Here is a 27,555-nt window from a genome sequence, read left to right as displayed (position 1 = left end):
AATAATACCTGGCACCTCTTAAGTCCTCAATAGCTGTAAGCTATTGTTATCTTTATCATTGTAAACCTCCACTTGTCAGAGCACAGCATGGTGTTTGTTTACTATGGTCACTAAACTGAGACCTCCTTAAGAGCTAGGATGGAATCTTATTCTTAGATCTTCTGAGCCTGGCATATAATAGGTATTTACTTTAAAAAGTGTGTGTAATGAATGAATTAGTGAGTGAAGGAATGCATTCATGCTTCTCGCATCTACCCCAATTCCCCTCTCTACTCCGATGCAACTAATCTCTTCCTCCCCTGGCTCACATGGTATTTGCAGCTGGACTGACCATGTTTTCTGGAAGAAAAATTTGGTATATTTGGTATAAAATCAGAAAAATCTTGTGAAAGCTGTACCACTTATCACGGTCTCATATTCTGCCTTATTAAATGTATGTCTCCTTCCCTACTTACCTGTGAGGACAGGTTTTATGTTCTCTTTGTGGTCCCCAGGTATTTGGTAGGTGAAGGATAAATGATTATTGAATTGAACGAACTGAACGAAGAATATATGGGAATCCAGGAGATGAGTTCGCCTTCCCTGTACCTCCTTCTCATATGGAAAGAAAGAGCTGCACATTCCTTATCAGTGATGGTTTCAAGATTATTAGGAGCTGAGCTCGCTTCGGCAGCACATATATTAAAATTGGAACTATACAGAGAAAGAAGATTAGCATGGCTCCTGCACAAGGATGACATGCAAATTATTCAGGAAGCATTCCGTATTTTTCTGTAATATAAAATATTCAACAATTTCAATAAAAGATAAACTTAAAAAAAGATTAATAGGAGCTCTGGGATCTGAATCTGACTTATTTTGAGGTAATACATGTCAAACCGCAAATTAGGTGCATGCAGGACATGTGAGAGGGAAGAGCCAGAAGCAGGCATTTGAAAGAATTATGTTTTGCCAAGTTGCATATTGATGCATGCCTTCGATAGTTGTTCCTTTATTCTATCCCCTATATATCTGCTTTTGTTTTTGTTTATCTTTCCTGGTCTAACCCAAGACCTCAAAAGATAAATTAGATTGGAAATACCTCATTAGTGCTTTTCAGTCCCTGGGCAAGGAAAGCTGGTGGCAACAGTGCAGTTTCACTCTTGCTGCATCTCTGTACCTGGAGCTGCATGGAAATACTTTCTCTAATTATAGTCATTAAAAGTCTAACGAACTCTTCTGTTTTAAGAAAGCCTTTTACATGTTTTTTTGTTAAGCAGTTTCTTTTCTTTTCTGTGTGTATTCTGTTGTTAATTTCCATTTATTACCCTTCTGGCTTTATTATGATTGGTTCCATTTTTCCATGTAACTAGACACATGTATTGTGTTAAATTGTGTATATAAGGAGAAGTCATTCTTTATTCAGTCTCATAAAGGTATTCTCTTATTTTGCTGCTGTACACATGAAGGTTGAGTGTGTCTGCCTTCCAGTAACACGTTAAGGCTGCAATATTTGTCTAGTTGTCGGGATATTTAGCTCTTGTTTATATTTGTTGTAGCACATGTGTAAATCTAATCATAGTAGAATACTCCCTTTTAAATACATGAAAATTAGTCTTTTTACTGTAAACCAGTATATATACCCTGTACCAAGAAGGAAACCATTTATCTTTATTGGCTCAACTTACTGTATGATTGTCTTTTCTAATATAATTATCTTAAACCTTCATTTTCAGTAATTAAAGTTAAAAGTACTCATGTTAGTGACTGCTAATTGGGAGCATAGTTTCTTTTGGGGGGGGATGAACGTGTTATAAAAGTAGATTTCAGTGATGGTTGCACAGCCCCATGAATATACTGAAGTCCATTGAATTGTGCTATGAAATGGACTTTACAATAAAGCTTTGAAAAAAAAAGAGATATTCATATCACTATGTAACAGCTCTACCACTTAACTAGCTGGCTGTGTGACCTTGGGCAACTTACTTTCCCTGTGCCTTCTTCATCTATACAATGGGGATAATGAGAAGAATACTTTCCTCATGGGCTTGTTGTGAGGACTAAATGAGTAAATACATGTAAACTGTTTAGAATTGTTCTTTGGAACATAAGCCCTCAAATGTCAGTTGTTGTGTGTAGGGCTAAGAGGGATAGGTCTGGGACTGGAGATATATCTTTTTAGTGTCATCAGTATATAGATGGTAATTAAAACCATGGGTTGGGCATACATCACTCAGGAAGAGCATGCAGAGGGGAGGAGAACAGAGAGCCAAGGACTGAATCTAGGAAAATGCCAGCCTTTAGCACAGGGGCAGGACAAGCAGATCTGGTAAAGAAGACTCAAAATGAGTGTCCTGAGAGTTAAGAAAGCAAAAGAGAAAACAGTCTTCCAAGAAGGAGAAAATGCCTAATAGTGTCAGTGCTACAGAGAGGTTAAGTAAGGTAAACTGCGAGGTGTCCATTAAATTTGACAAGTTAGAGATGTGGGAGGGTGGGGGTAGGAATCAGCTTGCAGAGAGAGAGTTAAAAAAGTGAATAGAAAGTGAGGAAGTAGTGTATTCCTTTGGGAGGGGGGCTGTCATTTATTCAACAGTTATTTATTGAGCTCCTACTATGTGCCAAGCACTGCTTTAGGTGTTAAAGGTACTCCAGTGAACAAAACAAACACACACACACACACAAACCCTGCCTTGGAGGAGCTTAAATGGGGCCTACGGAGGACAGAGGAGAGATAAGGCCAAAAGAAGGTACATTGTCTATGAAAGTGGTTTTTTGTTTTTCTTTTCTTTAGAAAAGGACTTAAACTTATTTCAGTTAAGGAACCGTGGGGAGATAGAGAGTAAAGATGGAGAGGTTGACTACATGGGGGAGATGGTATAATTATTGGTGCAAAAAGAAGACGGGGGAATGAAGCCCAAGAACATTGATGGAGGCTCTTTACCAGCCTTGAACAGGAGAAGAGATCTTGTGCTGGTTTGAAACTGTTGTGGACCCCAGAAGAGCCATGATCTTTTAATCCAATCTTGTTGGGTGGAACCTTTTGGTTGAGTGTTTCCATGGAGATGTGACCCTGCCCATTTTGGGTGGGTATTAATTAGATCACTGGAGTTCTTTAAGAGAGCTCATGGAAACAAGGAGCTCAGGGAAGCTTAGAGAGACATTTTGGAGAGAAGCTAAGATATGTTTGCCTCCAGGAGACGCTAAGAGCCAACACAGACCCAGATGCTTGGAGATGCAGACAGGAGGATGTTTGGAAATGCTAAGCTAAGAGATGAAGCCCAGAGTTTGCCCCTGAGAAGCTAAGAGAGGACTCCCAGATGCTTAGAGAGAAACACCCCAGGAGAACCAAGCAGAGAGCTGAGGGAAGCTAACAGAGACAGAAGCCCAGAGACATTTTGGAGAAAGCCATTTTGAAACCAGAACCCCAGAGCAAAGGACCAGCAGACACAGCCATGTGCCTTCCCAGCTGACAGAGGTGGTCTCGATGCAGTTGACCTTTCTTCAGTGAAGGTATCCTCTTGTTGATGCCTCAGTTTGGATACTTTTATCGCCTAGAACTGTAAAGTTGTAACTTAATCAATCCCCTTTATAAAAGCCAATCTATTTCTGGTATTTTGTATAATGGCAGCTCTAGCAAACTGGAATAGATTTCTTCTGAAGCTGGAAGGAAAGAGTTGGGGTACACACACAGAGAAATTCAATGGAATGCCCGGTTGGTGGCCCCGATTTTCAAAGGGATGTATGAGGCAAGGTCACCCATATAGAGAGGAATGTGGGAGTGGCTTGAGAAGAGTTGGTTAAGCTTTGAAATGAGCACTCAGGGGAATCAGAGAGTGAGATGAACAAGGGCAAGGAGGTTTGTAGTGCCATCAGTCTTCACATTAGTGTGATTTTACCAAAACTGTCCTCAGCTTCCTACGTGTAGGAGTGAAGAAAGTAGTTTTTGAGATTGGTCCTGGGTTTAGGGCTTTGTAGTGCAAAGCCCAAAGGTAGGTTGCGAAGAAATTGAGGGGGCTGGTAAGAGAAGAGGTTCTATGAGTGAGTGTGGCGTTCAGATTTCATAGGGAAAGTGAAGCTAAGGAGTTTGAGAAATTGAGGGTGGGATCAAGAAAGAGATTTTAAAGAGCTGTTGTAATGGGAGAGAGTGGAAAGGGTGTTTGTGATTGAATCATGTCCCCCATGAAGACACGTTCAATCCTAATCTGCATTCCTGTGGGTATGAGCCGATTTGTAAATAGGAACCTTTGAAGATGTTACTGTTAGTTAAGGTGTGTACTCATTTGTGAATAGGATTTCAAAGATCCTATTTATATGACACCACATTGAGTCAAGGTGGACCTTAATCCATGTGTCTTCTGGAGTCCTTATAAGACAGAGGAAATACAGTCAGAAGCAGCCAGCAGTCAGCAGAAATCAGAGGAACAGACACAAGGAGAGAGAGAGAGAGATCACCATGTGATGGAGGCAGAGACAGCAAGCCCTGCTAAAATCTGGATGTTGGACTTCTATCCTCCAAAACCATGAGAGAATAAATTTCTGTTGTTTAAGCCAACCTATTGTGTGATATTTCTTATAGCAGCCCTGGGAAACTAAGACGGAGGGCTGTTGTTAGATGTGTCCCAAATGAAGCAGCAGGTGATAACAAATCCCAGTGTGTCACCATTGAGATAGTTGGCTGGAGTAGAGCGAAGGTGAAGCTCTTTACCACAAAGGAGTTCTGGGATTTGATAATCTGGGTTTCTGAGTGGGTTGTCCATGTTGATGGTGGAATATCCCAGAGCTGTGGCAAGAGTTGGCATGGAGAACAAGACTGAAAGCCAAGTTTTACAGTCTTCAGACTATGCCAGTAAGTGACTGGGAGATCTGTGTTTGATAGAGATGATGAGGGATGGTAAAGGTCACTGGCGATAACAAGGTCAAAGGACTGTGAAATGGGCATTTGGTGGGCCGTCCACATAAACATTGAAATTTTATAGGATGATGGCGGGAGATGGGATAGAGAGGATGCCAGTGACCCATATGAAAATGAAGGGGAATTTCCAAGGGATTGGTGGATGACTGTGATAAGGAGAGGTAGAAGCTAGTATCTCCAGATGACGTGAGCCCGTGGCAGGAAAGGCTTTTCCTGAGGTTGGACTAACGGACTGGACAAAGAATGAGGGGGCAGGAGGAAACTGGCCCCATACCCCTCTGGGATTTAGATATAGAGTCCACAGGGCAAGAGTCTTAGAAGAGAACTAAGTCTTGGGGAAGACAAGTAGTTGTAGGGAAAGTTTTCTGATGTTAAATTGATGAAAAAGGATGGTGGGTTGCACAGGGCGCAGTTTAATCAGTGGGTGGAGAGAGAGGGAGGGAAGGAAAACAGTGGAGGCATGAGTGTTGGGTGGAGGAAAGAAGAACCGAGCAGTAAGGGCATGAAGGTATCAGAGAGTAAAAGAGGCCTGCATTTTGGGTGATTGAATGAGAGTCATGGGTAGAAGTCATGGGTTCCCAATGTTTTTTTCTCAAAGCGTCTGCAGTAAATGCCATGTGAGCAGTCCAGAATGCGACGAGAGTACCTGGCAGCTGCTCCACCAATCCTTTCCCTTTGCAGATTCTCTCTGGGTCTGAACCTGATGAGAGGTCTGGGTTGTGTGCTTCTTAAACCCAAACCCTGCTGTTTATTCTGACTAATCCGAGTCTGCTTTGTGTAAAGCACAAACTCTTTAGCAATTAACATGCTGTTTTAGAAGTATAGCCCAAATCGTTAGTGATGGTTTACTTGTTTATGTTACTTTGAAAACTTAAACATTTACTCCCACGAGTGAAGGGAGGGCATTTCTTCATAGTATTTTATGGTCATCATTAGAGCCCAAATCCTGCTATCCCTATAGCAACTGGGTAGCTGAGTGTTTATTCCTCTATCCACTTATTTATTTATAAGGCACAGAGAAAAGTACGGTGACAAAAGTAAAGTAAAACCTTAGGAGTTGCGCGGTGAATTGTATGCCTAGGCCATGGACAATTGCTCAACCTAACCTTACTTAAACTTTTACAAAGTTGGTTTTGATTAACTGTTTAATCCCGATTATCAGATAGATGCCAGTCTACTAAACCAAATCCAGAGGTGGTTGTTACTGAGATTTAGGATCATTGATGTTGAAGAGTTTCTCACAGTGTAGCTGTTGAGGAATTCTTTTGGGGGAAGATTATTTAAGAAGGAAATCCAGTATTTACCAGGTTGGAAACAACTGGACATCAGTAAAATGGAATCCCATTATCAAATCTTATTCCAGTTTGTTATGTAACATACTGGCTAACAGCTAAAGGTTATCTGAATTCATGTGAGAGGCACTGTTTCTCAAGGTCAAGCAATCTGTGACCCTTTAGTCTACATCTTTAGATATAGGTGTATAAAACAAACTTATTTTTGGAGGATCACATTAAAAATAGAAGATCCATTGCAAAATTAGAGATTCTGACACAATTATTCCTGACACAGATCCATTCAAACATATCAAAAAAGAATGAGACTGTCTTATTTGCAAATCATAAACATGTTTTTAAAATGAGTCAGTGCTCAACCTTGCTAGCTTTTAGGGAAATGCATACCAAAACCACAATGAGATAACATTCCACACCTACTGGAATGGCCATTATTAAACAAACAGAACAATACAAGTGTTGGAGATGTGGAGAAGTAGGAACACTTATTCACTACTGGTGGGAATGTCAAATGGTACAGCTGTTGTGGAAGGCAGTTTGGTGGTTCTTCAGAAAACTAAATATAGAACTGCCATATGATCCAGCAATTCCACTACTAGGTATATACCCAGAAGAAGTGAAAGCAGGGACATAAACAGACATTTGCACACCGAAGTTCATAGTGGTATTATTCACAATTGCCAAAAGATGGAAGCGACCCAAGTGTCCATCAACCGATGAATGGATAAACAAAATGTGTTATATATATGATGGAATATTATTCAGCAGTAAGAAGGAATGAAGTCCTGAAGTGTGCAACAACATGGATGAACCTTCAGGACATGCATGTTGAGTGCAATAAGCTGGATGCAAAGGACAAATATAGCACAATCTCACTAATACGAACTAATTATAATGAGCAAACTCATAGAGTTAATATCTAGAATAGAGGTTAACAGAAGATAGAATGAAGATAGGGATTGGGGAACTGATGCTTAATTTGTGCAGAATTTTTTAATAAGGTTGATTGTAAATGTTTGGAAATGGATAGAGGTGATGGTAACATTATTGTATGTAAATAACAGCACACAGCATGGAATTGTTGGTGTGATTGTAGTTGAAAGGGGAAGTTTAGGGTTGTGTATGTCACTAGAAGGAAAGCTGGAGGATGAAACATGGGACTGTATAACACAGTGAACCCTGTCGTGGTTGATGAAAGTGGTTAACTGTACAAATACAAGAATGTTCTTCCATGAATTAGAACGAATGTATGTCACAGCTACAAGGTGTTAATAATAGGGTGGTATATGGGAAAACATGCACCTAATGCAAACTATAGACTGTAGTTAACAGTAATATCTTAATGTTCTTTCATCAGTTGTAACAAAGGTACCACACCAAGGCTAAGTGTCCTAAATAAGGGGGTATTAGGGGCATGAGGTTTTTCTTTTTGGAGTAATGAAAATGTTCTAAAATTGATTGTGGCAATGGGAGCACAGCTCTGTGAGTATAGTGAGAGCCATTGATTGGACACTTTGGATGAACTGTATGGTGTGTGAATAAAACTATGGTTAAAAAAATTCTTTAAAAATCCATGGAACTGTACAACACGGTGAACCCTAACTTAAACCATGGACTATAGTTTATGGTACTATTATAAAAATGTGCTTTCCTCAATTGTAACTGATGTTCCCCACCAATGCAAGGTATTAATAATAGGGTGGTATATGGGAATCCTGTATTTTATGAGTGATTGTTCTGGAAACCCACTCTTCTCTAATAAAAAATTAAATTAAAAAAATGAGTCACATGATTTTTAAAGGTTTTTGTTGTAATGATGATGATAACTTCGAAAAGCAGATAATTAACCAGAGTTCTCATGGCAAGAAAATTTATTTGGAAAGGCCTACCTTGGGCCTTAAATAGAGGAAATTATATATAAAGGCAATAGTTCCTAAAAGGTAACTACAATACAATTATTAAAATGCCATCTTTCAGAATACCTTATACAGAAACTTGATTGAAATCTTTAGTGTTTTGAAGCTCTGATTAATGTCGTTTATGCTGAGTTTGAGGCATAGGAGGTCTGTGCATTTTCTAACTACTCACCTGAATCTGTGAACTATATTCTGACTCCTTGCACTGCTCCACCCTCACCCACCTTCATGCCCTCAACACTTTTCTGTCAGAAATCCCTCGACTTCACCTGATTGTTGAAAAGAAATTGCTTTAAACATTTACTTTTAAGAAGTCAATCAGTGAAAAAGCAGAAGCATCTATGGCTCCTTCTCTATATCTCTTAAAACCAGAAGGGGTTTGTTCTAGTTTGCTAATGCTGCCATTTTGCAAAACACCAGAAATGGATTGGCTTTTATAAAAGGAGGTTTATTTGGTTGCACAGCTACAGTCTTAAGGCCATAAAGTGTCCATCAACAAAGGGTACCTTCACTGGAGAAAGGCCATTGGCATCCGGAAAACCTCTGTTAGCTGGGAAGGCATGTAGCTGGCGTCTGTTTTTGCTTCTAGGTTGCGTTTCAAAATGGCATTCTCCAAAATGTCTGCATCAGCTTCAGATGGCCGTCTTCAAAATATCTGTCTCAGCTCCAGCTCCTCTCTCAGCCCCTGTGCATTCTTCAAAGTGTCCCTCTTGGCTGTAGCAAGCTCGTTCCTTCTGTCTGAGCTTATATGGGGCTCCAGTGAACTAATCAAGGCCCATGCTGAATTGGTGGGGCCACACCTCCATGGAAATTATCTAATCAGAGTTATCACCTACAGTTGGGTGGGTCACATCTCCATGGAAACACTCAATCAAAGAATTACAGTCTAATTAACATTAATACATCTGCCCACACAAGATTGCATCAAAGATAATGGCGTTTTGGGGGACATAATACATCCAAACCAGCACAGGGTTGCTCAAATAATTGGGCTCCACTTTGCCCTCAGGTCTCTAAAATCAAACATAGGGCCTCTGCTGCTTAGTGAGTGGCATTCTGAGAAGGTCTGCTCCTGGGGCACCAGTTGGGAGCTAGTTTTGAGCTGACAGGAGACCCTGGGCTCCAGAAGCAGAGAGAAAGGTCCCTTGGGTCTGGGGCTTGTCCGTGATTGGGGGAGGAAAGGATGGGACCCCTCACTCAAGAGGCTGCACACACTGGAGAAACAGGGAAAGGAAAAGAGGCATTTGAGTGCGTCCTTGGGTCCCTGAGGTTGGGTCACGACCCCTTTAAAAGACCTAACTGCTTGACACTTTTTTGTTTATTTTCTCATTTTGAAATGCCTTTTCAGGGTCCTAACTTGGTATACATTTTTTGTAAATCTGTATAACTTTGGATCGGCACAGAGACATTCTCATTCAACTCCCACATTTTACGACAGATGAGAAAACCGAGTCTCAGAGAAGGGAAACTGAAACTCAGAGTTGGCTTTCTGGTGAAATAAGCCTAATTTAAACAGTTGATGCTCTTTAAAAATTTGTTGGAATATTTAAACATGCATGATTGTTCCGTAGACCCACAACTTCTCTAATTTAAAACAAAACAAAACAAAAAGGGATAGGCCTTTGGTTTAGGGGATCTCCCAAATACGAACGCCCCCTACCCACAGATGATTTGATTTGATTTGTAAGGGGAACGTTAAGAGAAGGCGAATGTGTGACGCCACCTGTTTCCAGTTCTACATCTGTGGCCCTCTTTTTTTTCGGAGTTGCTCGCTACTCTGGCTACCTTCTTCCCCTTAGTTAGGGTGCTGCCGGGGCAGGATGGAAGGTTTCCTCATAGGGCCTGCCTGTGTGTGTGCCTTCTTCTCACTCCTAGCACCCAGCCTTCCCTGCACTGCAGGTGTTGCAGAGCCATGTGGTATGCCATAGTTGGGTACATTTGCTTACCAATGCAGTTGATTCCTCCTGCCAACCCCATGCCTCACCCACCCTCTCTGACTCCTAGCATTCAACCCTAATGTGAGTCATTTATCACGACCTTTGAGGAGCCTTTTGAAGTTGATTTTAGTTCCTTTTATGCAAGCATTTTGAATGAACTCTGGGTCTTCTAGTTCCCTGGAAGTCTTCAGTCACTATGTACCATTCTGTCTTTTGTTCATATGCTAAGTCAGAAGGGTTATCTAATTTGCATGGCATAGGTCATTTAAAGAAATACTTGGGATCATTTTATTTTGTCCTTTCTGCTTCTACTTTACAAAGAATGCCTTCTTTCTGGTTTTAGTTTGGATATGAAAATGTACACATTGATTTCATTTGTGCCTATTGAGTTTCCAGTGTAATAGTCCTGCAGATATATTTGAATTATTTGTATTAGGATTACAGTTTTTTACATAGACATTAACTTTTTATCTGTGTCAGAATCAGCTGATTAGTGGCATCAAAGGAATTTGCCATTCGGCTGTGCTATGTGACAGCAACTAAGTATTTTTTTCAGTATTTACTACATGAAAGATGGTGTTTCACAATCACCCTGTAAGTCATCATCAACATCATTATCCTCATTCATACAGATGGTGAAATGGAGACATGATGTGGTTAAGACATGAACCTGCCCAAGGTCGTATTAACACTTGAACCCACACATCTGGCTTCAGGACACACACAGTCAGCTAGTATGTTCTTCCTCCTGCCCATCCCTTGTATGGCCACTTTGAAACTGTCTTGTAATTTCCTCCACTGAAAGGGAGTCATTAGAATGGTAGCCATCAGAGTACCTCTGATTTTTGAGCATCATAAAATATACCCATCAGAAAATATTCATGAAACAGTTAAATTTTGAGACTACAGCCTTGATCAAGCTATTCTCATCTCAAGTCATAACTTGATGATCCCTGGTGATCTCAAATGGATGGCTCTAAATGATGATCTGATTTAGGGGCCAGGCTGGTTTAGTCAAATAAGTGAGCCATATCTGTTTGTCTGTAATCCTTTCATCCTTCCATCCATTCATCCTTCCATCTATCCATCTAAAGAATTCATCTGTTCATAATGCACTTAGGTGTTGCTTATCCTTACTGAGGAGGCAAATCCCAAATGTATATCTGAGAGAGTAAGACACAGACCTCTAAGAATCACTGGATCATCACCTTGAGGACCTAGCCAGTCTGTAAGGGTTTTCTAATTTTATGTATCCACAGCTACTCCATATGTCTCAGGGACTCCTAATAGGCATTAGTGGATGAAAACTTCAGTATATATTCAAGGAGACTCTTGCAGGTAATTCTAGCCCAGGAGAACAGCAGTTGAGAACAAAGTGAGATATTTGGAGAGAAAATGAGGGGGGAGGCCAGTTTGGTGAGGGCAGAGCCTTCTTGTTTAGGATTATTAGTAGAAAATGCAGTTCGAATGGCTGGGGAAGGTGGTTGTGTTCCGGAAGCCTGAAACCAAGCACAGTATATGACCAAAAAGAAAATTCTCTTGCCATTGTCTCCAAACTCTAGCTTTGGAGCATGACGTAAATGAAATATACAACAGATTTCAAAATGAATCGGATCATTTTCTGGATTAGAAGAGGCCAAAACTGTCCAAGACACACATGGCTCTCCTGGCCCTTGTCAGCCACCCATCTCACTTATTCTTCCTTTCTACCCCTGTGTTTACTTAGCAGGCCACTGCAAATGTATTTATATGCTTTCCTTCACTTATATGCTACTCGTGTTCATTCTTTCAACCCCAATCGTGTCCATTGCAAGAACTGGTGTAGCCCTAGCTTAGAGGTCAGTGAGAGTTAGAGTTCAGGCAAAAGGAGAGAAGGGATTTGGTCTTGCTTACTGAGGGCTTCTCACAATGGCAAAAAGTGGAAGAGTGAAAGAAAGGGTGGGGTGAGGGGAAGTTGTTGGATGGCAAGGCAGCTGGAGGAAGATAGGTAGCCCTGGAGGGTATAGAGTTTAAAACTTGCACATGCGTCCTGGGCAAGGCAAGACAACTGAGGGCCTAGAGAGCCACAGGCCCACCTTCTTTGAGGGTGTCCCAGTCCTGAGAACTAGGACTTAAGAAGGATTTTCCCCAGGGAAATCACTTTTTTAAAAAAATCATCTTACTAGATTTCGTTATTGTCAACTCCAGAGCAAAATGGAGATATATGTATGTATTTATGTAAATGTGTATGTGTGTGTGTGTGTGTATATTTAAAATCTTCAATTGTCTTAATACTTTTTCTTTTACTATCACAGGGTGATTAAAAAGTTGGTAAGTTGCAATATTTGTGATTAAAATATGCCACTTAAGTATTTGAGTTGTTTTTCCACACAAGATTCACTGTAGCCTCAGCATAGGGATAGCAAAAGTCAAAGCAAGACTTGCTTGCATGTTTTCCGAATTGCAATTAAAGGAGAGGTTTTCCTTATAGCTGTGCTGCTCTTGGATGTTGAATTTTCATCTTTGTATTTAGAGTTTCATTTAAACAAATAGCTCTTTTTTTTCCCAACCCGTTGTACAACAGCCATTACAACTGACTGCCTTCCTTCCCTATCCCACCCCCACCCTCCATGTGGTTCTTTCATAGGAGGAGGTATTTGCTGTGACCAAATAGAAACAATTCTTTGTTCTTAATAGGGTTTAGATGTACGGTCATATGCTGGAATTTTAGATTTATAAATATTCAGGTGTGTGGATGAAAACTACCGTCACGGCCCAAGTGGGCCTTTGCTGCCGAGAGGCCAAAGAAGACGCTGGGCACGTTCAGAGGCATGAACTTTTTATTCAGGGCTTACAAGGAAAAAATGGAAGTTGGTCTCGTTGCCCTGAATTCAGGAGCTTCTCTGGATGGATTCAGGAGCGCTCTGAATGGCGGCGAGTTCAGAACGCAACGTGGAAATAGTCTACTCTTTGTGGGGGCTGAATAAGCTGCTTATAAGGGCTTGACATTCCAATGGGTATGAGAGCATAAGGTGGGGAGCAGGGTCTTACAATGTAGGGAGGGGTTGATTGTAATCAACAGGGAGGAGGGGAGGATTATAGATTATCTTGTAGATAACAATATCTCAGGGAGTCTCAGAGAGGAGATAGTTTCAGGTATAAATTACATTTAGCACCTGATATTACAAGGAGAATAGGTCAAACCTTAACTGACCTAGGTCACGTAAGCTGCTGTGTGCAATCTTCAAGACCCTTGGTGAATGCCCTGGGTCTGGGGTTCCTACAACTACTTTTAAAAAAACAAACTAGTGTTTTCCACTTGAAGTGGGATATCCAGATTGTGTTGATTACCCACTAGTGTTCTTGAAGACTGGAAACTCTGAGCCAAGAAATAGTGGTGTTGCTTACATGCTGTTGTTTACTCATTTATTAGTAAACTTTTGTTTAAGTTTCATTACTAATTGTTATGTCAAATGTATACAAATAAATAATGCCTGTTAATCATTGAGATGCTATTTTTAAGAGCGTAATTTATTTTCATATTCTAGAAAGCACCGGGATAATGTTATATTGTAAGAATGTCCTTTGACAACTTTGGGGAGTCTTTTATTGTGTATAGGACTTTCTATAGATCAATGATACTTCCCTCTTCTCTACTTGTAGAGAATCAATGATGTGCAAAATGCCCTGCCCTAGTTTATGAAGTAGACTTGAAAAGAGAACAACATATGGCTGGCTGGCTGATTTGAATTGTGTTTGCCTTGGTCTCAGCTTCCGACTGGCTGGGAGATAGGCGCTCCTAAAGACTATTTACAGCTTATCTTTGTACTTTATGCAGGGTATGTTCATGGAAAATTTCCTATAAGTCAAATTAATATGTCTAATCTGATTTTGTTCACAGAAACAATATTATAATCGGGATTATATTCCTGAGCTGATGCCTTACTTTTTTTTCTTTAATGACCATAACCAGTGTTTTTAATCAACTCAGGGTAAAATTGACTGAAGTATATATAAACCAATTAACAAGGCATCACAATAACCAATCACATTAAATTATATTTAATGAGCTAAAGTGTCATAGTAGACTGAACAAAGTTCTTATCATCACAATCAATGCCTTGTTTTCACTGAAACCAATCAGAAGGTAAAAACAACAAAAAAAAACCCTTTCTGCAAAGTAAATGTTTATGGGGGTAAATGAGATTTTAAGGGAGGCTTGGGGTTACTCTGTGGCTTTTTGAGAAACTGAACTTGAGATTTCCCTTTTGCTTTCCTTTGCTCATTGTCAGTTCTCTGTAACAGAAAGATTTTGGAGAACAAGTTCTTGGTCTTTCTGCACTTGAGTTGTCATCGGTGAGGAGATACAGTGAGAAGGTGAGGGTTGAGGAGATCTGAAGGATGATTGTAAGTTAAGTAGGTAAAGAGGAGAGGGAAGACTATTCTCTGTAGAGGAAAGCACTGGAGCAGAAGCCCTGGGGCAGGAAGGGGCCTGGTGCGTCTCTGGAATGGAAAGAAGGCCAATGTGGTAGAACCCGAAAGTGAGTAGGAAGCCCTTGGGGCAAGATGAGGTTGGAGAATTAGGAAGAAGAAACCAGATTGTGCAAAATCTTGCCGGTTAAAGTAAGGATTTTGGTTTTCGTTTTTAAGATTAGTGGGAAACCATTAAAGCAGGAATGGAAAGGTGTTATGGTCAGGTTTGTGTTGTATGTGGTTGTTGTGTGGTCCTGGCTGAGACAGCTCTTAGAGTACCAAGCAGCCATCATTCTTGATACTTAGCTCATTTTTTTTTTTTTTTTTTTTTTTAGCTTTTATAAAGGGGGTTTATTTGGTTACAAATCACAGTCTGAAGGCCATGAAAATGTCCAGATGAAGGCATCAACACGAGTATACCTTCATTGAAGGAAGGCCAATGGCGTCCGGAAAACCTCCGTCAGCTGGGAAGGCACGTAGCCGACACCTGCTGATCCCAGGTTGTGTTTCAGCTCCTCTCTCAGCTCCTGTGCATTCTTCAAAATGTCCTTCTCCGTTGCTCTAAGGTCCTTCTGTTTGTGAGCTCTCCTACAGGACTCCAGCGATTAAATCAAGACCCACCCTGAATGGGGTGGGGTCCATATCTCCATGGAAATAATTGAGCCAAAATTTTCACCCACAGTTGATTGAGTCACATCTCCATGGAAACACTCAATCAAAGGATTCCAATCTAATTAACACTAATACATCTGCTCCCACAAGATTGCATCAAAGAACATGTTTTTGGCGGGACATAATACATCCAAACCAGCACAGTACTCTTTTTATCTTTTTATTTCGTTTATTAGAGAAGTTGTGAGTTTACAGAAAAACCATGCTTAAAATACAGTTCCTATATATCACCCTGTTATGAACGCCTTGCATTAGTGTGGTACATTTGTTACAGTTGACAAAAGAATGTTTTTATAATTGTATTATTAACTATAGTCCATCGTTTATGATAGGGTTCACTGTGTTGTACAGTCCTATATATTTTAGAAAACTTTATTCTAGTGACATATATACAACCTGAGATTTTTCTTTTTAACCACATTCCCATATATAATTCATTACTGTTAATTACACTCACAATGTTCTGCTATCAACAGCATCATCTATTACCAAAAATGTTACAATCAACCCAAATAGAAACTCTTTACAATTTAAGCCTTAACTCTCCATTCCCTACCCCTATCCCATCCCCTGGTATTATTTTCTAGATTCTGACTCTATGAGTTTGCTTATTCTAATTATTTCATATCAGTGGGAACCATACAATATTTGCCCTTTTGTGTCTGGCTTATTTCACTCAACGTGATGTCTTCAAGTTTCATCCATGTTGTCACATGCATCAGAACTCTATTCCTTTTTTATGACTGAATAATACTCCATTGTGTGTATACACCACATTTCATTTATCCATTCATTGGTTGACGGACACTTGGGTTGCTTCCATCTTTTGGCAATTGTGAATAATGCTGCCACGAACATCGGTGTGCAAATATTGTTTGAAGGGAACTTCATCTTTGCTGCCAACATTGTAGAGAACCCAGATACATGCTGTGCCAAATTCTCCCCTGGCCTGGGGGGGAGAGATGGAAACTTCCACCAGGGGGCACTCTCGAAAAACAAAGAGAAAAATCTATAGTAAGGGTCAACAAATTCGGCCAGCTGCTGGTACTTGCAGGTAAAGTTTTATTGGCATGCAGCCATGCCCATTTATTTATGTAATGTCTACAGCTGCTTTTGTGCTCCCTTGGCAGAGGTGACTAGTTACAACTAGTCATACATAACCTGCAAAGCTGAAAATATTGATTACCTGGTGTGCCAGTTTGGATATATTATGTCCCCCAGAAAAAGCCATGATCTTTTTTTTTTTTTTAATTTTTTATTATCTTTTATGCAATTTTATTGAGATATATTCACATACCATACAATCATCCAAAGTGTACAGTTATTCACAGTATCATCATACAGTTGTGCATTCATCACCACAAACAATTTTTGAACATTTTCATTACTCCAAAAAATAAAAATAAGAATAAAAATAAAAGTAAAAACACCCAAACCATCCTATACCCCTTCTCCCCCCCTGTTATTCATTGACTTTTTGCTCCATTTTTCTACTCCTCTGCCCATACACTGGACAAAGGGAGTGTGAGTCACAAGGCCTTCACAATCACATGGTCACACTGTATAAACTGTATAGTTACACGATCTTCTTCAGGAATCAAGGATACTGGATTGTAGTTCAACAGTTTCAGGTATTCCTTCTAGCTATTCTAATATGCTAAAGACTAAAAGGGATATCTATATAATACATCAGACTAACCTCCAGAATGACCTTTCGACTCTGTTTGCAATCTCTTAGCCACTGAAACTTTATTTCATATCTTTTCCCCCTTTTGGTTCAGAAGGCTTTCTCAACCCTCCATTGTCAGGTCCATGCTCATCCTGGGAGACATGTCCCATGTTTCCAAGGAGATTTACACCCTTGGGAGTCATGTTTCTTGTAGCAGGGAGGGCAGCGAGTCTACCTGCTGAGTTAAGGCCATGTTCTTTAACCTGTTATAGGTGGGACCCTCTGATTAGGTTGTTTCAATTGAGATGTGACTCACTTCATTCAAGGTGGGTCTCAATTCTTTCACTGGAGTCCTCTACAAGAGCATAAAACACATACAGAAGCTAAGAAATGAAATTAAGAGAAGCTCATAGAGAAAAGCCCTGAAGAAGCTAAGAGAGGGCCCACAGAAGCTGAGAGAGGAAGCCACTGGGACCAGAAGGTGGAAGCAATGAAACCTGGAAACAAAGGACCAGCAGACGCCGGCTGTGCGCTTTCCCATGTGACAGAGGTGTCCTGGATGCCGGCAGCTTGTCTTCAGAGTCTAAATATCATCCTATTGATGCCTTGAATTGGGCATCTTCACTGCCTAAGAACTGTAAATTCTAAGTTAATAAATCCCCATTGTAAAGCCAACCCATTTCTGGTATATTGCATTCTGTCAGCTTTACCAAACCAAAACAGTATTATTGTACACATTAATAATTTACTAATTGCAAAAAATATTATTTGGAAGAGGTCATGTGAAGATGCAGTTTGGGGGTTTAGGTCCAGACTTAGATGGCTTTTAATTTCATTTTAGGTAGAGTGTCACAAATTAAGCATTCACTACATGTCACCTCTCTTTGCATTCTTTTTCCTGGTTCTGATTACCTGCTTTCTTATACCTTAAATCTGTATTTTGTTAATATTGTTTCAAAAACAATATTTGTTGTGACAAAGGTATCACACTAATGAAGTTTTAGTGATAGAGAAAAGTGAGGGGAGTATATGGAAACAGTACTTTCTGTTTCATTTTTCTGTAAACCTACGACTTCTAATAAAAAATTTATATCTAATTTTAAAAAATAAAATAGATAATATAAAATGTTAAGCATATTACTTCTGTATAATTAATGTTCAGTTAATTATTATTATTGTCAACATAATTTTTTTTTTAATCTTCATTTTATTGAGATATATTCACATACCACGCAGTCATACAAAACAAATCGTACTTTCGATTGTTTACAGTACCATTACATAGTGGTACATTCATCACCCAAATCAATCCCTGACACCTTCATTAGCACACACACAAAAATAACAAGAATAATAATTAGAGTGAAAAAGAGCAATTGAAGTAAAAAAGAACACTGGGTACCTTTGTCTGTTTGTTTCCTTCCCCTATTTTTCTACTCATCCATCCATAAACTAGACAAAGTGGAGTGTGGTCCTTATGGCTTTCCCAATCCCATTGTCACCCCTCATAAGCTACATTTTTATACAACTGTCTTCGAGATTCATGGGTTCTGGGTTGTAGTTTGATAGTTTCATGTATCCACCACCAGCTACCCCAATTCTTTAGAACCTAAAAAGGGTTGTCTAAAGTGTGCGTCAGAGTGCCCACCAGAGTGACCTCTCGGCTCCTTTTGGAATCTCTCTGCCACTGAAGCTTATTTCATTTCCTTTCACATCCCCCTTTTGGTCAAGAAGATGTTCTCCGTCCCACGATGCCAGGTCTACATTCCTCCCCGGGAGTCATATTCCACGTTGCCAGGGAGATTCACTCCCCTGGGTGTCTGATCCCACGTAGGGGGGAGGGCAGTGATTTCACCTTTCAGGTTGGCTTAGCTAGAGAGACAGGGCCACATCTGAGCAACAAAGAGGCATTCGGGAGGAGGCTCTTAGGCACAACCATAGGGAGGCCTAGCCTCTCCTTTGCAGCAACCGTCTTCCCAAGGGTAAAACCTGTGGTAGAGGGCTCAACCCATCAAACCACCAGTCCCCTATGTCTGTGGTCATGTTAGCAACCATGGAGGTGGGGTAGGCGAATACCCCTGCATTCTCCACAGGCTCCTCAAGGGGGCACTACATCTTTTTTTTTTCCTTGTTTTGCTTTTTTTTTTTTTTTTTTTAACTTTCCCTTCTTTTTTAAATCAACTGTATGAAAAAAAAGTTAAAAAGAAAACAAACATACAATAAAAGAACATTTTAAAGAGACCATAACAAGGGAGTAAGAAAAAGACAACTAACCTAAGATAACTGCTTAACTTCCAACATGTTCCTACTTTACCCCAAGAAAGTTACCTAATATAGCAACATTTCTGTGAACTTGTTCCTACTATATCCATCAGAAATTAACAGACCATAGTCATTCCTGGGCATCCCCAGAACGTTAAATAGCTTATCTGTTCTTCTTGGATTATTGTTCCCCCTTCCTTAATTGCTCTCTATTGCTAGTTCCCCTACATTCTACATTATAAACCATTTGTTTTACATTTTTCAAAGTTCACATTAGTGGTAGCATATAATATTTCTCTTTTTGTGCCTGGCTTATTTCGCTCAGCATTATGTCTTCAAGGTTCATCCATGTTGTCATATGTTTCACGAGATCGTTCCTTCTTACTGCCGCGTAGTATTCCATCGTGTGTATATACCACATTTTATTTATCCACTCATCTGTTGAAGGACATTTGGGTTGTTTCCATCTCTTGGCAATTGTGAATAATGCCGCTATGAACATTGGCATGCAGATATCCTGTTCGTGTCACTGCTTTCCGATCTTCCGGGTATATACCGAGAAGTGCAATCGCTGGGTCGAATGGTAACTCTATATCTAGTTTTCTAAGGAACTGCCAGACTGACTTCCAGAGTGGCTGAACCATTATACAGTCCCACCAACAATGAATAAGAGTTCCAATTTCTCCACATCCCCTCCAGCATTTGTAGTTTCCTGTTTGTTTAATGGCAGCCATTCTAACCGGTGTTAGATGGTATCTCATTGTGGTCTTAATTTGCATCTCTCTAATAGCTAGTGAAGCTGAACATTTTTTCATGTGTTTCTTGGCCATTTGTATTTCCTCTTCAGAGAACTGTCTTTTCATATCTTTTGCCCATTTTATAATTGGGCCGACTGTACTATTGTCATTGAGTTGTAGGATTTCTTTATATATGCAAGATATCAGTCTTTTGTCAGATACATGGTTTCCAAAAATTTTTTCCCATTGAGTTGGCTGCCTCTTTACCTTTTTGAGAAATTCCTTTGAGGTGCAGAAACTTCTAAGCTTGAGGAGTTCCCATTTATCTATTTTCTCTTTTGTTGCTTGTGCTTTGGGTGTAAAGTCTAGGAAGTGGCCGCCTAATACAAGGTCTTGAAGATGTTTTCCTACATTATCTTCTAGGAGTTTTATGGTACTTTCTTTTATATTGAGATCTTTGGTCCATTTTGAGTTAATTTTTGTGTAGGGGGTGAGGTAGGGGTCCTCTTTCATTCTTTTGGATATGGATATCCAACTCTCCCAGCCCCATTTGTTGAAAAGACCATTATGACTCAGTTCAGTGACTTTGGGGGCCTTATCAAAGATCAGTCGGCCATAGATCTGAGGGTCTATCTCTGAATTCTCAATTCGATTCCATTGATCTATATGTCTATCTTTGTGCCAGTACCATGCTGTTTTAGCAACTGTGGCTTTATAATAAGCTTCAAAGTCAGGGAGTGTAAGTCCTCCCACTTCGTTTTTCTTTTTTAGAGTGTCTTTAGCAATTCGAGGCATCTTCCCTTTCCAAATAAATTTGATAACTAGCTTTTCCAAGTCTGCAAAGTAGGTTGTTGGAATTTTGATTGGGATTGCATTGAATCTGTAGATGAGTTTGGGTAGAATTGACATCTTAATGACATTTAGTCTTCCTATCCATGAACATGGAATATTTTTCCATCTTTTAAGGTCCCCTTCTATTTCTTTTAGTAGAGTTATGTAGTTTTCTTTGTATAGGTCTTTTACATCTTTGGTTAAATTTATTCCTAGGTACTTGATTTTTTTAGTTGCTATTGAAAATGGTATCTTTTTCTTGAGTGTCTCTTCAGTTTGTTCATTTCTAGCATATAGAAACATTACTGACTTATGTGCATTAACCTTGTATCCCGCTACTTTGCTAAATTTGTTTATTAGCTCTAGTAGTTGTGTCGTCGATTTCTCAGGGTTTTCTAGATATAAGATCATATCATCTGCAAACAATGACAGTTTTACTTCTTCTTTTCCAATTTGGATGCCTTTTATTTCTTTGTCTTGCCGGATTGCCCTGGCTAGCACTTCCAGCACAATGTTGAATAACAGTAGTGACAGCAGGCATCCTTGTCTTGTTCCTGATCTTAGGGGGAAGGCTTTCAGTCTCTCACCATTGAGTACTATGCTGGCTGTGGGTTTTTCATATATGCTCTTTATCATGTTGAGGAAGTTTCCTTCAATTCCTACCTTTTGAAGTGTTTTTATCAAAAAGGGATGTTGGATTTTGTCAAATGCTTTTTCAGCATCTATTGAGATGATCAATTGATTTTTCCCTTTTGACTTGTTAATGTGTTGTAATACATTGATTGATTTTCTTATGTTGAACCATCCTTGCATGCCTGGAATAAACCCCACTTGGTCATGGTGTATGATTTTTTTAATGTGTCTTTGGATTCGATTTGCAAGTATTTTGTTGAGGATTTTTGCATCTATATTCATTAGGGAGATTGGCCGGTAGTTTTCCTTTTTTGTAGCATCCTTGCCTGGTTTTGGTATTAGATTGATGTTAGCTTCATAAAATGAGTTAGGTAGTGTTCCATTTTCCTCAATGTTTTGAAAGAGTTTGAGTAAGATTGGTGTCAGTTCTTTCTGGAAAGTTTGGTAGAATTCCCCTGTGAAGCCATCTGGCCCTGGGCATTTATTTGTGGGAAGATTTTTGATCACTGATTGGATCTCTTTGCTTGTGATGGGTTGGTTGAGGTCTTCTATTTCTTCTCTGGTCAGTCTAGGTTGTTCATATGTTTCCAGGAAATTGTCCATTTCCTGTACATTATCCAGTTTGTTGCCATACAGTTGTTCATAGTATCCTCTTATAATTTTTTTAATTTCTTCAGGATCTGCAGTTATGTCACCTTTTTCATTCATTATTTTGTTTATATGGGTCTTCTCTCTTTTTGATTTTGTCAGTCTAGCTAGGGGCTTGTCAATCTTGTTGATCTTCTCAAAGAACCAACTTTTGGTGATATTTATCCTCTATTGTTTTTTTGTTCTCTATGTCATTTATTTCTGCTTTAATCCTTGTTATTTCTTTTCTTGTACTTGGTTTAGGATTGGTTTGCTGTTCATTTTCTAGCTTCTTCAGTTGATCCATTAGTTCTTTGATTTTGGCTCTTTCTTCCTTTTTAATATATGCGTTTAGTGCTATAAATTTCCCCCTTAGCACTGCTTTTGCTGCATCCCATAGGTTTTGGTATGTTGTGTTCTCATTTTCATTCGTCTCTATATATTTAGCAATTTCTCTTGCTATTTCTTCTTTAACCCACTGATTGTTTAGGAGTGTGTTGTTTAACCTCCAGGTATTTGTGAATTTTCTAAGTCTCTGATGGTTATTGACTTCTAATCGTATTCCATTGTGGTCAGAGAATGTGCTTTGAATAATTTCAATCTTTTTAAATTTATTGAGGCTTGTTTTATGTCCCAGCATATGATCTATTCTGGAGAAAGTTCCGTGAGCACTAGAAAAGTATGTGTATCCTGGTGATTTGGGATGTAATGTCCTGTATATGTCTGTTAAATCTAATTCATTTATCAGATTGTTTAGGTTTTCAATTTCCTTATTGGTCTTCTGTCTGGTTGATCTATCTATAGGAGAGAGTGATGTGTTGAAGTCTCCCACAATTATTGTGGAAACATCAATTGCTTCCTTTAGTTTTGCCAGTGTTTCTCTCATGTATTTTGTGGCACCTTGATTGGGTGCATAGACATTTACGATTGTTATTTCTTCTTGCTGAATTGCCCCTTTTATTAGTATGTACTGGCCTTCTTTGTCTCTCAAAACATCCCTGCATTTGAAGTCTATTTTATCTGAGATTAATATTGCTACACCTGGTTTCTTTTGGCTGTAGCTTGCATGAAATATTTTTTTCCATCCTTTCACTTTCAGTTTCTTTGTGTCCCTGTGTCTAAGATGAGTCTCTTGTATGCAACATATTGATGGTTCATTTTTTTTTATCCATTCTGCGAATCTATATCTTTTAATTGGGGAGTTTAATCCATTTACATTCAACGTTATAACCGTGAAGGCATTTCTTGAATCAGCCATCTTATCCTTTGGTTTATGTTTGTCATATTTTTCCCCTCTGTCTATTAATATCCTTTATTGTTCCCATACCGAATCTCTTTAGTACTGAACCTTTCTCCAAGTCTCTCTGTCCTGTCTTTGTTTCTCTGTCTGTAGGGCTCCCTTTAGTATCTCCAGTAGGGCAGGTCTCTTGTTAGCAAATTCTCTCAGCATTTCTTTGTCTGTGAAAAATTTAAGCTCTCCCTCAAATTTGAAGGAGAGCTTTGCTGGATAAAGTATTCTTGGCTGGAAATTCCTCTCACTCAGAATTTTAAATATATCGTGCCACTGCCTTCTTGCCTCCATGGTGGCTGCTGAGTAGTCACTACTTAGTCTTATGCTGTTTCCTTTGTATGTGGTGAATTGCTTTTCTCTTGCTGCTTTCAGAACTTGCTCCTTCTCTTCTGTGTTTGACAGTGTGATCAGTATATGTCTCGGAGTGGGTTTATTTGGATTTATTCTATTTGGGGTTCGCTGAGCATTTATGATTTGTGTATTTATGTTGTTTAGAAGATTTGGGAAGTTTTCCCCAACAATTTCTTTGAATACTCTTCCTAGACCTTTACCCTTTTCTTCCCCTTCTGGGACACCAATGAGTCTTATATTTGGACGTTTGATATTATCTATCATATCCCTGAGGTCCATTTCGATTTTTTCAATTTTTTTCCCCATTCTTTCTTTTATGCTTTCATTTTCCATTCTGTCATCTTCGAGGTCACTGATTCATTGTTCAACTTCCTCTAGTCTTGTACTATGAGTGTCCAGAATCTTTTTAATTTGGTCAACAGTTTCTTTAATTTCCATAAGATCATCCATTTTTTTATTTAGTCTTGCAATGTCTTCTTTATGCTCTTCTAGGGTCTTCTTGATTTCCTTTGTCTCCCGTACTATGGTCTCATTGTTCATCTTTAGTTCTTTGAGTAGCTGCTCTAGGTGCTGTGTCTCTTCTGGTCTTTTGATTTGGGTGCTTGGGCTTGGGTTATCCATATCGTCTGGTTTTTTCATATGCTTTATAATTTTCTGTTGTTTTTGGCCTCGTGGCATTTGCTGAACTTGATAGGGTTCTTTTAGGATTTGTAGACCAATTGAAGTCCTTATCTCTAATTTATCAGATCTACAGCTTCGTGGAGTACACTTTCTCTAACTAACCAGCAGGTGGCGTCCACGAGCCACCTTTTCTCCACAAGCCAGTTCTCCCCTGCTTAGCCTTTTTGGTGAGTGGGGGAGTGAGTCTTGTGGGGTCCAATTGGTGTACGAAGCTTGCGTGTGTAGTTGGTGTTGCCTGCCCTGTATATGGGGCGTGTTTCTGGGGAGTCAGGATGGGGGGGTGGCTCTAACAATCAAATCTCCCTGGTGATCCTAGAGTTTTAAAGCTGCTGCAATAGTCTAATCCTTCAGTTCAGTCCTGCCACAGTTTGTCTCTGCCACTGACCCACAAGTCCTTGGTATTGGCGTATGGCTCCTGAGACTTGCAAGTGGGCCCCTCTTCCAGGCTGTGCACCCCGGGTCCTCTGTTGAGGGATGACTGTGCTATGTCACAGGTGAGTGCCGTCCCCCCAGGGCAGTTCTGGGCTGCTGGGCTGTGTAGGGAGGCTCCCAGTCTGCTGAAATGATGGCTGAATGGGGCTTTGTTAATTCACACTGCTCTACCTTCCCAACTCTGGGACAATCAGCTGAGGTTGCAGGGAAGGCTAATGTCCACGCCCAGTTTTGTGGTGTGTGCCTGTTATTTGAAGCACTTCCGTCACACTGGGTTGTCTGGGGCAGCTCTGGGCTATGGGGCTGGCGATGGGCAGGAGTGTTTCCTGTCCACCAGAATGATGGCTGTGAGCGGACACCCCCCTTTTCTTGGGAAGTTGTGGTGTTTAGTGAATTTTCTCAGCCACTGGATTATTGCGTTTTGTCTCAGAGCTCTCCTAGTTCTGCTCTTGACTTGACCTGCCCAAATTGCAAGTCTTTGAAGCTTTCTGTATTGGGCTTCTTAGAGTAATTGTTTTAGAAAAAGAAAAAAGGATTAAAAAAAAAAAGGTCCCTCCTCAGAGATCTAATGGGTTATTGAAATGTTAAGAGACAAAGCAACCAGGGCCATTATGGAAAGGTCCACAGGGCAGAGAGATCAGCTTTTCTTCGGGATTTGCATGTGCGCCTCAGGGCCTGAGCTCTCTGCCCTTCCTCTTTCTATGTTCACCAGAACTCCAAAAATCCTCCGCTTTTATTTTGGAGTTTTTTGTGTTGTTTTTTTTCTATGCCTGTCTCCTCTCTGCTGGGCTGGCTGCTCTCAGATTCTCTGGTGTCTGGTCTCAGTCTATCTATGGTTGGAGTTTGGATCAGTAGAATGAGTTTCCGATAAGGGCTGCCACTGCAGTTCTCCCTTCTCCTTCCCGGAGCTGACATCCCCTCCTCCCACGGGACTGAGCCTGGCAGGGAGGGGCGCGGGTCCCCTGGCCGCAAAAACTTACAGATTTTGCTGATCTCAGCAGTTCCACGTTTTCATGAGTGTTGTATGAAGTATGCCCAAAGTCAGATTGCTCTGTGGTGTCCAGTCCACGCAGTTCCTGGCTTTCTACCTACTTTCCTGGAGGAGTAACTAAAACATGCAGCTCACCAGTCCGCCATCTTGCCCCGCCTCCAGTAATATTCTTTTATGTGACCTTATTTTACTGATAAGGAAATTGAGGCTCAGCTAACTAAGGCATTTCCCCCAGGTCTCACATTGAAGAAAATGTGGGTTTTATCCTTATTGCTTCTCCGTCTCACCTCCAAACTTTGTCCTGAAAGCCAGTACCTATAAAAAGTATGCTTATTGCAAGAACAGGCTTTTTTTCTTTAAGATATTACAAATTGAGCACAGAGGTTGGCCACATAATCATGGTTATCAAAGGCTAGAAACACTTCACTGAAGAAGTCCCTACCTTTTGTGAGGCTAGGGTCAGAAATCAGAGCCTACCCACTCTGCTTTCTTTGCTTATTCAATTAAGCCATGCTCACAACGGAAGCTTGCTTTTTACCTACCTTTTTGTTGGGGATGTTAAACAGGTATAGCTTAGATGTGCTATTATATTAATTACATTTACAAGTTGGACATTTTTACAAGCTAGAAAAAATTCATTAGCTGGAAAAATGCATTTATTGGTTTGCTGGACATGCTCCAGCATACATTTGAACTGCTGGACCTTTCTAAGAAACTTATTATCAGCACTTTTGTAGTAATCATGCTATCAGTGAAACAGGAAATAAAACCCTGTTCGGGCTGTGAGGCACCTCTTTTGTAATATATTTTTTTGCTCTAGCCAGGGTTTCTTATCTCTTCTTACACCATAATAAAAATTCTTCTCTGGTGACCTGGAAAGTAATTTTTGGATGAGAATTTAGCTTTTCTAGGTAACAATATTGGCAGAGGCATTTTTTTCACCTGATACCCATTGACTCTTCTTGCTTGTTAGGTATAACTGCTTGCTACTGAGATATAACTTTCTTACCTATGAGATCTCTAAATAGAAAAATCTTCCAGCCCTAAGGGACCTCTGCATGGAAACCATTTGCTTAGGACTTATTTATATTTTGATACACATTTTTGAAGTTTCAGTGTACAATACTGCAGTCACCCTCTTGCTGGGGAACGATTCAGTGTAGCGGAGTGAATGTTTTAGATTTTATCTCTACCTCTTAAATTAATTTACCTGCCTGTAACTGTTTTCAATTGAACTGCACTCAAAAGTTTGATTTCTAGACCCCACTTATCATGATTCATTTACTGTAGGTAGGGGTTACAAAAGAACTTCCCAAGATAAGGCTGATACACTGTGTTGTGCAAGACAATGGTATTTTAAAATACTGACAATTTAAAATACAGAAGTTACAAAAACAAATCAGGTCTTGGGAGAAGAGTAACAAAAATGTAATAATCAAAGACAGAAAACCAGAGTGCTGCTTGGAGGAATAGAACATGTCTTCTAAAGCTTTCTTTGCTACCTCTCTTGGATGTACACAAATTTACAAGCCACAGTTGGATCGCTTCCCAACTTCTGGGAAATTTTACAAATTGCTTGATAATCTACAGCATTCTCTGAGATTTCACTGCCATTGTTAGCAAAATTCTGCGTGTCAGTATGCAGATGGTCTCATCTTTCCCTCCTGCCTCTAAGATTTGTGATTTATATTTTATTTTGTTCTCTTTTCAGCTAGGCTGGGTTCTGGAGTTCCTGGGCCTTCTTTATACTTGTCTTTTTATTTGCACGTGTACTTTTATCCATTTCCTGAAGGGTATCCTTTCTGCTTGGCTGATTGGGCAGTCAGCCTCACTGTGACTCCTATCTTTAGAAGTTAAGTACTAACTGTTTGGAAAGAAAGGTGTGTTGGT

At 39.9% G+C, this 27,555-nt stretch overlaps 1 protein-coding gene and 1 pseudogene across 4 annotated transcripts in view; both read left to right on the top strand.

Moving 5' to 3' along the window:
• ATP11C (ATPase phospholipid transporting 11C) overlaps nt 1-27,555 on the top strand; it is a 198,080-nt gene that overhangs the window by 65,813 nt on the left and 104,712 nt on the right. The gene's annotated exons all lie outside the window — the stretch shown is intronic.
• Nucleotides 658-771, top strand: LOC119523955 (annotated as a pseudogene).

The sequence above is a fragment of the Choloepus didactylus genome, chromosome X (assembly GCF_015220235.1).
Source record: "Choloepus didactylus isolate mChoDid1 chromosome X, mChoDid1.pri, whole genome shotgun sequence".
In the NCBI taxonomy this organism is placed as follows: domain Eukaryota; kingdom Metazoa; phylum Chordata; class Mammalia; order Pilosa; family Megalonychidae; genus Choloepus; species Choloepus didactylus.
The sequence above is the reverse complement of the archived record's forward strand: the minus strand, read 5'-3'. Positions and strand labels throughout refer to the sequence as shown.